The 12,417-nt window shown below is 39.4% G+C and overlaps 1 pseudogene; it reads left to right on the forward strand.

The window, feature by feature from the left end:
• Positions 1–4,854: 4,854 nt before the first annotated feature.
• Positions 4,855–11,691, forward strand: LOC147610181 (uncharacterized; annotated as a pseudogene).
• Positions 11,692–12,417: the final 726 nt, after the last annotated feature.

The following is a 12,417-nucleotide window of genomic DNA, read 5'->3' on the forward strand; positions in this document are numbered from 1 at the left end:
TGAATCACCTTGGATGTTCATCTACTCCGACACTCATCTACTCAGATTCACAGAGTGCGATTGCTTTAGCCAAAAATCCAGTTATTCGAGGACGATCCAAACACATTGATGTTCATTTTCATTTTGTTTGTGATTGGATTTCTGAAGGTCGCATTCAGCTTGAGTATTGTCCTACCAAAGATAATGTTGCTGATTTGTTTACTAAGCCTCTTCCTCGACCTACCTTGGATTATCTTCTTCAGCGTGTTGGCGTTGGTCCTCCCATCTGGACCTGAAGAGGAGGTGTTGGATAGGTGTCATCTCCAGATGGTGTCACGCTAGTGGCACACTCTTTAGCCTCTAGGCATTTTTGGAATTTATAGCATTCATTTCCATTTTTTCCTATTTACACATTTTTTGGGTGGAGGAAAGGGCGGAGGAACTTTCCTATATATATGAGGCATTGTAGTTCATTTCTAATCAAGTTGGCTAGTGGTTCACTGATGAGTTCTTGAGTACATTGTCTCTTCTCTTATCTCTTCTTTCTCACAAAGGCAGGGTGTCCAAGAGTAAAGTCTAACTACTCCATGTGTGGACTATTATGACATAACGGTCTAGTGTAGAATGTAACCTATTTAAAAAAATTAAAACAAAAATATTTATGTTGTGTTTCTTACGTTATGCTTGGCTTGAACAAGCTAGTCACCGTACCTTATTGCTTTCGGTGTCCTTTCAATTTTTAAAATAAAAATATTTATGTTGCATCCACCAAACCTCATCCCCAAAGAATAATGCATGAGCCTAAGGTTTGTCATCTCAAACTCTACATCCATTATGTTTGTGAGTTCTTTTTCTCATGATCCCCTATCAAGATGAGGTCATCTACATAGACAACAATGACCACATACTTTCCCTACTCACAAAAGACATGCGTAACAGACTAACACACAAAGTCACAGTAACCGTCAATCCTCTAGTACCATGTTCATGGGGCTTGTTTCACCCTATAGAGTGCCTTCCGTAACTTGTTTGTTTTCAGAATCGGTAACCACGAAACCATGTGGTTGTTCCACATATACCTCCTCCTCAAGGTTCCATTGAGGAAAGTAGATTTACATCCATTTGAAGAACATGCTATCCCCCTTGCGCAATACAAGAATAGTGTGGATTGTGGTTAACCTGGCTATATGAGCAGGGTTGTAGGAGCAAAGGTCTTTGTTGAAAGTCATGACCTTTAACATATGTAAAACATTTGGTGTGCATCCGTGCCTTGTACTTTTCTAAAGTGTCATCAAATCTACATTTTGCTTTATAAACCCACTTAGTACCAATTACCTTGTGTATTGAAGGACGATTTACAAGGTTCCAAGTGTGGTTTTTGAGGATGGAGTCATATTCTACTTGCATGGCTTCCCTATGGGAAGACCACATCATGGCTTACTATGATCTTCTTTGTATGAGGGTCATAGATCCAACTCCATGTTGTAACCTAAGAAGGTGCATTTTTCTTTTTTGGCATCTACCCTAGTTCTCTAAGCATATGGAACATTTATATAACATTCACACCAAAAAACTTTCAAGTGTGTAGGTTTCTTACGCGAGTAGGCCTGTAATGGACTCATCCCTTTGACAGCCTTTGTTACACTCTTGATGTAATCCTATAATGGAGTCATCCCTTTAACGGCCTTTATTGTACTCTTGTTAAGAATATAGTCAATCATGTTAATTGCCCTAGCCCAAAAGGATTTAGGTAGATTCCTACCATTAAGCATACTCCTTGCCATCTCCACAATAGCGTGATTTATTGTGCTCTGCAACACCATTTCGGAGCTTTCAACAGTAAGATAAAAAACAATGGCAACTTTACGCTTTAAATGTTGAATTGCTCGAACAAATTGAAGAAGATGAAGCCCTCTGTGATGAACTCCGAGCAAATAGCAACAATCCCACAACTGAAACTATCTCTAATCACTAAAAAAAGGCATGGGGAAGAGCCAAGTTCCAATAGAGTGTCCTATAGGTGATCTGGTCCTCCAATTCTCCTGGGCCTTCACCAACTCAACCACCTCTGCTCTGTTTCTGAATCCCACAATCAAAATGTCCAAATCCCTCTATAATTTCACCCATGCTTCTGATTTTGGTTCCTTCTCTTCAATTCTTCAATTCACCCATAATTCAGCTCTTCTGATCATCCAATTTCCCATCCCCTGTTCTTCAGCTCCTCTAATCATCCAACATCCCAAGCTCTCTCTCTTCCTATCAAACTCGTCATGTTTTTCCTTCTCTGCTTTCTACATGATTGCATGCATGCCCCAATTTGGAATTCTCTCACTAAAATTGCCAAGTTCTACTCATACCTTTTTTGGCCTTTCTCAACTGTTGATTCCTTCTTTGTAGGCAAAAGGTTCATCTCATCAATTAGATTTGCAAGTTACATATTCTCCTTCATAATCTTCTCCATGAAATTAGCTCCTTGATTCTCTCAATCATACTAGATGCTCATAAGTTTCCCCTTTTATGCTCGGTCAAAGTGTTTTACTAAATGACTCCTATAATTGCTAAAACAACCTTAGGAAATTTAGCACATGTTTGGGCATTATTTCTAGCACCCTCCCATGAAACAAACATGGGTAAAGTTGAAAAGGTCTAAGATGACCTAAACTTGAATGCCCTCCCACAATTAAAGGTAGGTACAAAGCTGGAGATACAATGATTATGATGACCAAGGTGAGTTTTCCATACATAAAAGTGGCCATCTCACTAAGCTAGATGTCCATATAAAAGACGATTAATCAGATAAAAACTCTTGGTTTACAATGTCATAAAAAGTGTACCTAAGCTTAAACAAAAAAAAGATGTGAGAGTATAATGGGCCAAATCCATGACCATCAAAAGGCATAATCATAGTCATCAAAGAAAAGGTTGCCCTCATGGGTGGCCTTTCAATGGGAGAGTCCTCTTCTTTCTTCTCTTCGGTAAGATAGGCTTTTTGGGCCTTTTTCTTTGCAAAACAAGACTCCTTAACATGTCCTTGTTTGCCACAAAAAGTGCATTTGAAGGTCTTCTTGATTTTGAGAGTGGCTTTCAAGGATGAGGCTTTCCCTTTGACAAAATAAGCACCATCAACATGGTACACTCTCTTCTTTAGAATCCTCTTCTCTTCTTCCAAGAGAGAAGCTTCAATGTCCAATGAGGGATGGAGTAGGAAGATTTAAAAGAGTTGTGAAAAGGGTTGAATATTCATCAAGATATGACAAACTCTTAATCAACACAGAAATTTTATCATCATCTTCTATTTCCTTCTTTATTCCTATGAGTTGTGTTAAGAGGCTTTTAAAATCATTAATGTGGGCAAGCATAGTAGTTGTGGAGACCTTTTGTAGCCCAAAGAACTTCACTATAGGAGACTAATCTTGGAATGTTTACATGTAGCACCAAATAATTTATCTGGGGTTTCCCATACATCTTGAGATGTATCACAAGTGTAAATGTGATGTACAAAAGTGTCGTCCAAGTGTTACCCTATAATGCCTAGTGCCTTATCATTCTTTAAATTTCATTGTGCACTACTCTCTCTAGTAGTAAGTTTTCCTCTTTCCCTTGAACAATGTTCCACAAGCCCTTTTTCATGAGATTAAACTTTACCTTGGTTTGCCAAGTGTGAAATTTCTGCCCTCTAACTTTTCTCTCAACTCACTAGGAGCCAAAGCAAGGTCTTAACTCCTGTAAAATCAAGGGCAGTGTCTAAAGCTTCACAAGCTTGGCTCAAATTACTTTATCGCGTGAAGAATAAACACAAATGTTAAACTAAATAATTATGATCACTTAAGTAATCCCAACAAGAAAATAACTCAAATCTTCTTTCATATCCCCTTTCCCATACAAATGAAAGTTTGATGCAAGATAATGACTGAAACCTATTTTACTGCCTTCTTTACAATACCCAAGTTTCTTTGGATTCCACAATTTTCTATACTTACCTTGTAGCTCTTCTCCTGCAAAGATAGCTCTCAATCGGAGATGTGTGTTGTCCCTAAACCAATAAGGGGAAAGAGATGATGGTGCTCTTACGCATGTAGGACCGCTTCCTTCCTTGCTTGTTCTTGCCTCTTGCTTGCCTCCTTAGCTCTCACGCGAACCAGGCTCTAATACCATAAAGAGAATGTGGGGAGAGGGAGAGCTTCAAACCCTAGCAAGCAAACACAGAGCAAGACACAAGAGAGAGATGGATAGCTGAATTTTCTTCTATCTTCTTCTTCTCTACTCAACCAACATAACAAAAAGATAAGGGTACACACTATATGGGTTAGTACTCAACTACTACAACATACAAGGGTCGGTCCATAATATGAACCCGACTAAATGAGCTGGCGCTATAACTATGCGCCAGTCTCTAGTAATCCAAAATGGCTATCACACATCCTGTCATCCCACTGGCCACATATCACCCATAATCTCACCAACCATGCCAATGGTGTAGATGCGGAAGCTATCACCCAGGCGGGTCATCAATGTCCACCATAGCACTAGTTGAGCTCGATATCTCAACAGATTCTTCCAGAAAGTTGCGCTACCCGTTTCCCTCAATTTCCCATGCTCTTTCTTTTTTCTTTCGAACCTGTGCATATTCACTTGGCTGCTTTTACCACCAAGGATATTCTACACATTATCATATATACATTTCTTTATCTATTCATCATGTTAGAACTCAGCTCCATCCTCTCACAACATGGGAATCATGACATTCTTGGGCGACTACCTCACTTTTGGGGTAATCATAATGGGAAGGAGAAAATACCTCGAAAATGCAGCCCTAATCAAGAAACCCTACCATGTGGCTAAACCCCACCCCAACTATTGTGCAACACAATAAAGATGGAAGGGCGCAATGCTGTGCCAGTCACGCCAAAAAACATAGCTAAAGCATTCCATATTCCTACTGAAGGCATCACCAATGTCAACTCCTATGACGTGGACATTGAGGAGGAGCTCTCTAAAGTCAGTAAAGTAATACCTTGTTGTCATTTGTTCTAATCCCGACAAGCAAAAACAATTCATATTTTACCTAGATATGATCTGTCTACTCACCAAGAACACCAACATTAACAGAATCAACTACAGGCTGTTGGCAACAACAGGACATGGATAAAAGGTGAATTAGGTAGCAATGGTGACCAAAAACATGCAACAACAAGCTCAAAAGCTTTGGCTATCAGGAGGTCACACAAAGACGGCGGGTCACTTTTAAAAGCCTTGGCACATCTCGATGAGTTAGAGGAGGATGACTTAGTCGCAAAACAGGAGAGTAAAGAAGCAGTAGTAGCAGGAAGAAGAAGCAGCCATGAAGAGACAAGAGGAGGAGTCTCAGAGGCAAAAGTTGGAAGAAGAAGCAACTAGGAAGAGACAAGTGGAGGAATCCGAAAGGCAAAAGCTAACAACAACATAGGCAGAACAAAAATGCCTTGGAGCCTAATCTGCCAAACATGAAGAAGCAAACAAGAATAAAGCAAGCATAGTCTCAAAAGAAGCTGAAAAGAAAACTCAGGAAGAGACTTCCAGCAAAATAGAATCTAACAAAAGGAAGTTTGAATGGTCTCAACACATTACCACTCTCAAGCCGAAGAAGAAAAAGGAGGCCCAAGCAACCAAAACAAGGAGCAACAACTTGAAGGCATAGACAAACATCTGGTGAAATGTGGATTGTCCCCTAGCAGAGAACAGATCATAGACGAAACAACACAGGGGGGAGATTCAACAAGCACCATCCACATTAAGTGATAGGCTGAGCATGATGATGCAAAAAATTGACCTAGACACTCAGAGCATTCTCAAAACATTAGAAAATTTAGCAAATTGTGTCATGGACAAGCTGGAGAATGAGGAAAGACTCGCTAGGATAGATCATGGAAGTGCAAGTGCAGCAGCTATCCACTTAAGTCCAGGATAGATCATGGAAGTGCAAGTCCAGGATAGATCATGAAAGTGCAAGTCCAGCAGCACAATCAACAAACCGCTACTTAGGACTTGCTAAGGCAATTGCAGCAAGACAACATTGCAAGACTGGAGGAGGAAGCAGCAATACTGTGGAGGAGAGGGGATGAGTTAGAAATGGTGGTTTTTGAGCTCCAATGAACAACAAGATCCAAGAGCAGGAGTAGTCATGGGTGCTGGACCAGATGATGATGTGGGGAATCAGGAGAACCCTTTGATTCGAATGACATTAGCTAAATGCCTAGCTAGATAGATAGGTTGTCTCCTTGACCATGCAAAGTGCATCACTATGCTAGTCTGCCACCTTGCCACTAGAGTTGCCTCTATCAATAGTCAGATGAGACCACTAGAAGGTGCTGAAGGCCACATTAGACTGTCGAGTGCATGGATTACTCCATCAGAATGTGCCACCAAGTCTGTGTCTCCCCCGTATGATGTGAATTACCATCGGCAAGATCACCTGTTATCTTACCAAATGACATCATCATCACCCATGCTGCTGCTGTTGTTGTTGGTGTGACATAGCCTCCACGTATCAATCTCGCTAGCATTATTTATCTACAAGCCCCCAATGTCCCCTGTGCTGCCACCTAGGGTAATGATGATGCATCTACCATGGCCAACATCTTCACCATGCTTGCGAGACCTATGCCGACACCTATGCCACCACATTTGATCCATCATGTTGGATCATCATCTTCTCTAAAGAACCGCCGGTTGGCTCCAAAGGAACCGCCACCTTCAAAACTGCCTAAACCCCTTCTCCATGATGAGTATCGCCACCAGGTCCCGTAATGTAGGAAGATATTTGTGTTTGGCCATCAGCAACAACAAGCTAGCCCTCCCTTGTAAGCCTACCATCATGCAATGCACATACTTAGAGCAATAAGGTTGCCATGGCAGTGGTCGAATCCTTAAGTGCCCTAGTGTCATCCTTTTTATGAAATAGCGCCATCTTCGCCAACATGGGAATTTGAATAATTGTGGTCACCAAGTGTTATGGCAGCCGATTGCCAACATGAAAGATGCATGCTCAGAGAACTCCATGAACCATCGTTTACTTCATGAATGATAATCAATCACATTGCTTGTTCTCCATGTACGCAAAACATAAAAAGTGGGATATGAAGGGGTATCTTTGCCTAAGGTTCAATGACCATGTAAATGCAAATAATGTCCATATTAGTGTCCTATGCTAATGCATATATATGCATCCACTAACATTTAAATCATGAGTAGATTTAAACTCCTTGAGCGATCTTAAAGAGGACCCTCCACACCAACAAAGAAACCTACAAGCTCTATATTACTACTCTTGAAATAGTTTTGATAAAATGGCCACATCGATTCTACTTCTTTCTAGTAGCCTTCTCCTTTAAAGATGGAAGAGTTGGCTAAGGTGAGGAATGATCTACAAGCTCCTCATCACAAATGATGGAAGATCTTGACAATGGATATATGTCAACACATTCTCATCTTCACCTCATCAATAGTCAATGCACAAAGATAAGACTTCAAAGCAAACCAATGGATGGAGTTGAGGTGTCGACATGGAAATCTCTTGGATTAAGAGCCCGAGATTTCGCATATCTATCCTCTAAGGCATTGTGAACATGCCCTTATTGTGCTCCCCACCCTCTTTACATCAACAAGTCAACTTCTTACTATCCTCTAACTTTGTAAAGCAAGCCGCATGCTAGTTAACACCTTAGTTTCTTTTAGATCCTAATCAATATTTGTCATTTTTCAACTTTTGCACGTTATTCAAGAATGGATACATCCCCTCCATGTGCAAGGATATTTAACCATGGGCATCAGATGGGGACACCATTGAAAGTAAGCATTGGATGGGCCACATGTAGGAGTTGATGTGGTGAGACATGAATGCACATTAGCATGATGAGAATCAATTTTCTTGCTACAAGTAGGTGCCCCCTTGTCACTGTTCACAGAAAACCTGCAAACACTGACAATGAAACTGCAAACATTTGGGGTTCACTTGTAAATGTAAAATTTGCAATTTTTGTAAAATTGCAAAAGTTGTGACTTGAAGTCAATCTACTTAACACTAGATAACTTCAAGGTTTTAGTTATTAATTAAAAAAAATTGAAGGTTTTGAATGGTATCTTTTTTTAAAAAGAGGTTTTCTAAGGTGATATTAAAGGGTTTAAAGGTGCCAATCATATATGGATAAGTGGACAGTGGGCACTGGGTAGAGTAGGTAGAGTAATTTTGGAAAATTTTTGGAATTTGGAATTTGGAATTTTGGCAGCATGCCATGTGGTAGGTGAACGGTGTCGGCGCAAGCTTGCATGTTCATTTAAGTGGGCGGCTGGAGCAGTGCTGAGTGGAGTCGTGGAGGCTGGGCGGCCGTTGCTATATATAACCACTTACCAAGTTACCAACCATGCCCCCCCACAACAAGTGAGCGCTAGAGCCTGGGAGTGGGCGACCGTGGTATTCTGCATGGTGAGCCGTGGTATTCTGCATGGTTTCCTTTTCACTGTTTGCCTCGAGTCCTCACCACTGTTTTGCATGGTTTCCTTTTCACGTGGTAATCGGCTCCTGTGCTGGCGGTTGAATCACCTTCTCTGTTGTGGCGGCTGAATCGGCTCCTGTGCTGGCGGCTAAATCGTTCTGTGCTAGCGGCGGCTGAATCAACTCTTGAGCCTCCACTGGCTCATAAGGGAGCCAGCCGGGCACTACAGTGATGCAATCGTTCTCCTTCGTCTACGTTTGTTGCGTCTTTTGTTGCATCTGCTTTTGTTTACAGGTGAGTTTTATTCTGCTTTTGTTGCATTTGTTTGCTTTTGTTACGTTCTTTCGTTTCAGTGTTTCCGGCTTGTGGTTTGTATGGATCTGTAGGGCTTCTTGTGGTTTGTACGGTAGGGTTTTGGGCTCCTTCCACTGGTTCATGAGGGAGCCGCTGCATATCCGAGCACAACAGTGATGCAATCGTTCCTCTCATTCGTCTGCGCTTATTGCGTCTGCTTTTGTTACGTTCATTCATTTAGTAGGGTTTCAATTTATCTGTGAACGTTACAGGGTTTCAAATAATCTGCGTAGTATTCCTCTAGTTACGATTATTGTTGTTTGCAATATATTATTTGCATCTGTTGTTTTGGCGTCTGGACTCTGTATTAGCTTGGACTCTATATTAGCGTACAGTTTGTTTGATTTTTGTTGTTCAACCGTCTGTATTAGCGTGAAGCACGGTTCATCCAATCGTTTGCTTGTGTCATTTTATCCGTAGAATGCCTTTGGTTTGTACGATTTGTTTGTGCTATTGTTACATGCGTAGTAGTAAGCCTCTCTTCTGTATTCTTGAGAGTGTTTTTTTGTGTTCGTCTTTGATTTTTGTTTTTCTCTTGTTGTGCCCTTTTGTTTTTCCCTTGCAAGGGAGGCTCTTAGGGCCATGGAACAAATTTGTTCCATGGCCATGAGCAGCCCTATATTTACACCTGAGGATGCAGCTTGCATGCATGCTTTTGTGAGAGAGGCTCAGAGAGCTTGCATGCATTAATCTAATCATGCTTAGTTTTTTTATGTGTTTTATTCATAAGTTCTATTGTTTTTTTTCTTTGTAAGTTATTTGTTTAAGTTGAATTATATGTAGTATATACCATGAAAATTATTTTTCTATATTTTAATTGTGTTGTTGATCATACCCTTTTTTATTTAAAAATTAGTAAATTATTTTTCTAGATTTTAATTATGTTTTTGATCATACCTTTTTTTATCAAAAAATTAATGTTCATTGTTGATGTAAAAATTAGTTTTTGGGATTATCTTTAGAAAGTTAAAATACCAAAAAGATATTTTTTTGGGATTTATCTTAATAGAGTAAAAATACTAAAAAGTTAATTAATTGAAGTATAAAAAGAGTGATTTTGACATTGATTTTTTATAAATGTAGAATAGTTGTTACTTTGTACAATTCTATTAAAATTTGGAATGTTCTTTTTTAATAGCTATGGTGCATAAGCAATCAACTTTATTAGCGTTGCCTGTATCCAAAAAGAAGGCTAGGAAGCAAAGAGATTCAAGTTTGCATGACTCTTAAGGTGTCTCTTGTAACAGTCAAGAGTGTGAGGTAGAGAGAATTAAAAATGCCTGCAGTATGTGGAGTGATGCATGGACTATACCTTTTGATTGGGCTCATTTTGATGTTGAACGTGGTTGTATATTTTGCACATTGTGTCAAAAAATGAGAAAATGTAGAAGTGAATTTGGCACATGTGGATCAGTGAACATATAGCTAAGTGCTATTAGAGTGCATGCCTCTTCACACCAGCATAAATGGGCTACTTACTCTGCTAACTATGGCAAAAATGCTTTGAAAGAAGGAATAAAGCGGCAACAAGGTGATGTGGACTTGGGAGTTTTGAATTTGTTTCAATGTGCCTATTACATTGCCAAGGAGGATCTTGCTTTTAACAAGTTTTCAAACCTTGTTGAACTAATGTCTATGTGTGGTGTGCAAGCTCTTCCCAAAGAGCTTTATCAAAATGATAAGACTGCAGCCTTGTTTGCCTCATTCATTAGTGAATCCATATGCGAGTCTGTCATCCAAAAAGTGAAGGCTTTCCCTTTCTTTGGTCTCATGGTTGATGAATCGACAGATATTTCTGTTATGGAGCATCTTACAGTGTATGCAAGCTACATGCATGATAATGATGTACAAACATCTTTTTTGGGTTTGCTTGAGGTCATGGATTGTTCAGCAAAGGGATTGGAAATTGACTTGGTGGGATTGATAGATGAATATGGTCTTGATCGCTCAAAATTGGTGAGTTTTGGTTCAGATGGAGCATCAGTAATAATGACAGGTGTAACTAATGGTCTTACTGCGTTGTTGAAAAAGAGGAGTCCTTTCATGACTGCCATCCATTGTGTTGCTCATAGAACAAATTTGTGTGTGTTTGATGCATTCAAAAACTCACAGCATGCTATTTTTATGGATACAGCCTTAACTGAGATTGTTGCTTTGTTCAAGAAGAGCTCTAAACGTTCAGCAAGGTTAGCTCAATTGCAAGAAGAATTGGATTGTCCACACCTTAAGATGGAGAAAATCCATAAACTCAGGTGGTTAAGTCAGCATAAAGTTCTTGTAAAGGTATCTGAAGTACTTGAGCCACTTCTCCTATGCCTAAAAGAGGAGAATGAAAGATTGTATAGGACACTTGCCACTTTAAGTTTATATACATGTTGCATTTTTTGGTAGATGTGTTAGATCACTTGGCTAATTTGTCACTAGGTTTCAAAAAAGTTTTGTGGATGTGACAAGAATACCAAGCTTGATATCTTCTACAATTGCCTTTATAGATGTGGAGTTTTCAACTGGTCCATGCTATATAGAGATGAATTTGCAAGGTCATGATGGTTATGGATTTCCATACATTGCTGAATTTGGTTGCCAACATGGTTGGTTGTGAATAATGTGTAAGGCAATTAAAGGTGATATGTATTATGGGGTAACGATTGAGAGAGGTGCTGTTGGAAGTGACTTGGCTACAGCTCTTGATTTTCTAATGGAATTTTGCAATGAAGTTAAGAGTCACTTGAATGCTAGATTTGCTGATTCTTCTATAATGAAAAATTTTAGTATTCTTGCTCCTCTTGGATTTCCATCATCCAAAGAGTTGAAAAACTATGGTGCTGTTGAGTTGGATGCCTTGGTTTTGCATTATGGATATGCTGTCACGTTTAAGTCACGTTAGAAGATGGTACACATATTAATGCAATGTTAGATGAGAGATGCTTAAGAAAAGAGTTTCATGTGTTCAAAATTCAAGGTGCATCAGCTCAAGGACACTTGGTGCTTGATTGGGAGAAATGATGTGTGGCGTCAGAAGTATCCTACATTGTTATCTCTAGCTCAAATTGTAATGTTGCAATGTAGTAGTACTGCAGTGTGTGAAAGAGGTTTTAGTATGCAGAACATTATCAAAAGTAAGTTTAGGAACCGATTGGAAACCAAGAGCATGGATATATTAATACGCATATCTATTGAAGGACTGCCACTCATGTCCTTTGATTTTACAAATGCTATTGGTTTATGGAGAGCTGCAGCAAAGACCTTAAGACATGTTTATTCACACGTGTCTTGGGATATCTGATTGAATCAAAGTTCTGAATCAAAGTAAAAATGTTATGTTTTTTTATTGAAGTGATTGCCAAACTTGATTGTATCAAATTTACTATGTAATGTTTTAATGCAACATGGATTCCATGATCATTCATCTTTGTCCAATTTTTAATTTTTCAATATAAAGTTTTTTTAAGTTTAGTTTTGATATGAAAAGGTTTTGTGGTGATTAGAGGTTTTTTCTTGAGAATATTAAAACTTGCAATTTTAAACTCTTTTTGTTTTGCAAGTGTAAAGTTAGAGGGTTTTTTGGTGCAAATCAAATTTGGTTTTTCGGGAACACTGCCCCTTGTGCCTT

This window comes from Cibotium barometz, chromosome 49 (assembly GCF_041138505.1).
Source record: "Cibotium barometz isolate CiBa-2024 chromosome 49, ASM4113850v1, whole genome shotgun sequence".
Taxonomy (NCBI): Eukaryota; Viridiplantae; Streptophyta; class Polypodiopsida; order Cyatheales; family Cibotiaceae; genus Cibotium; species Cibotium barometz.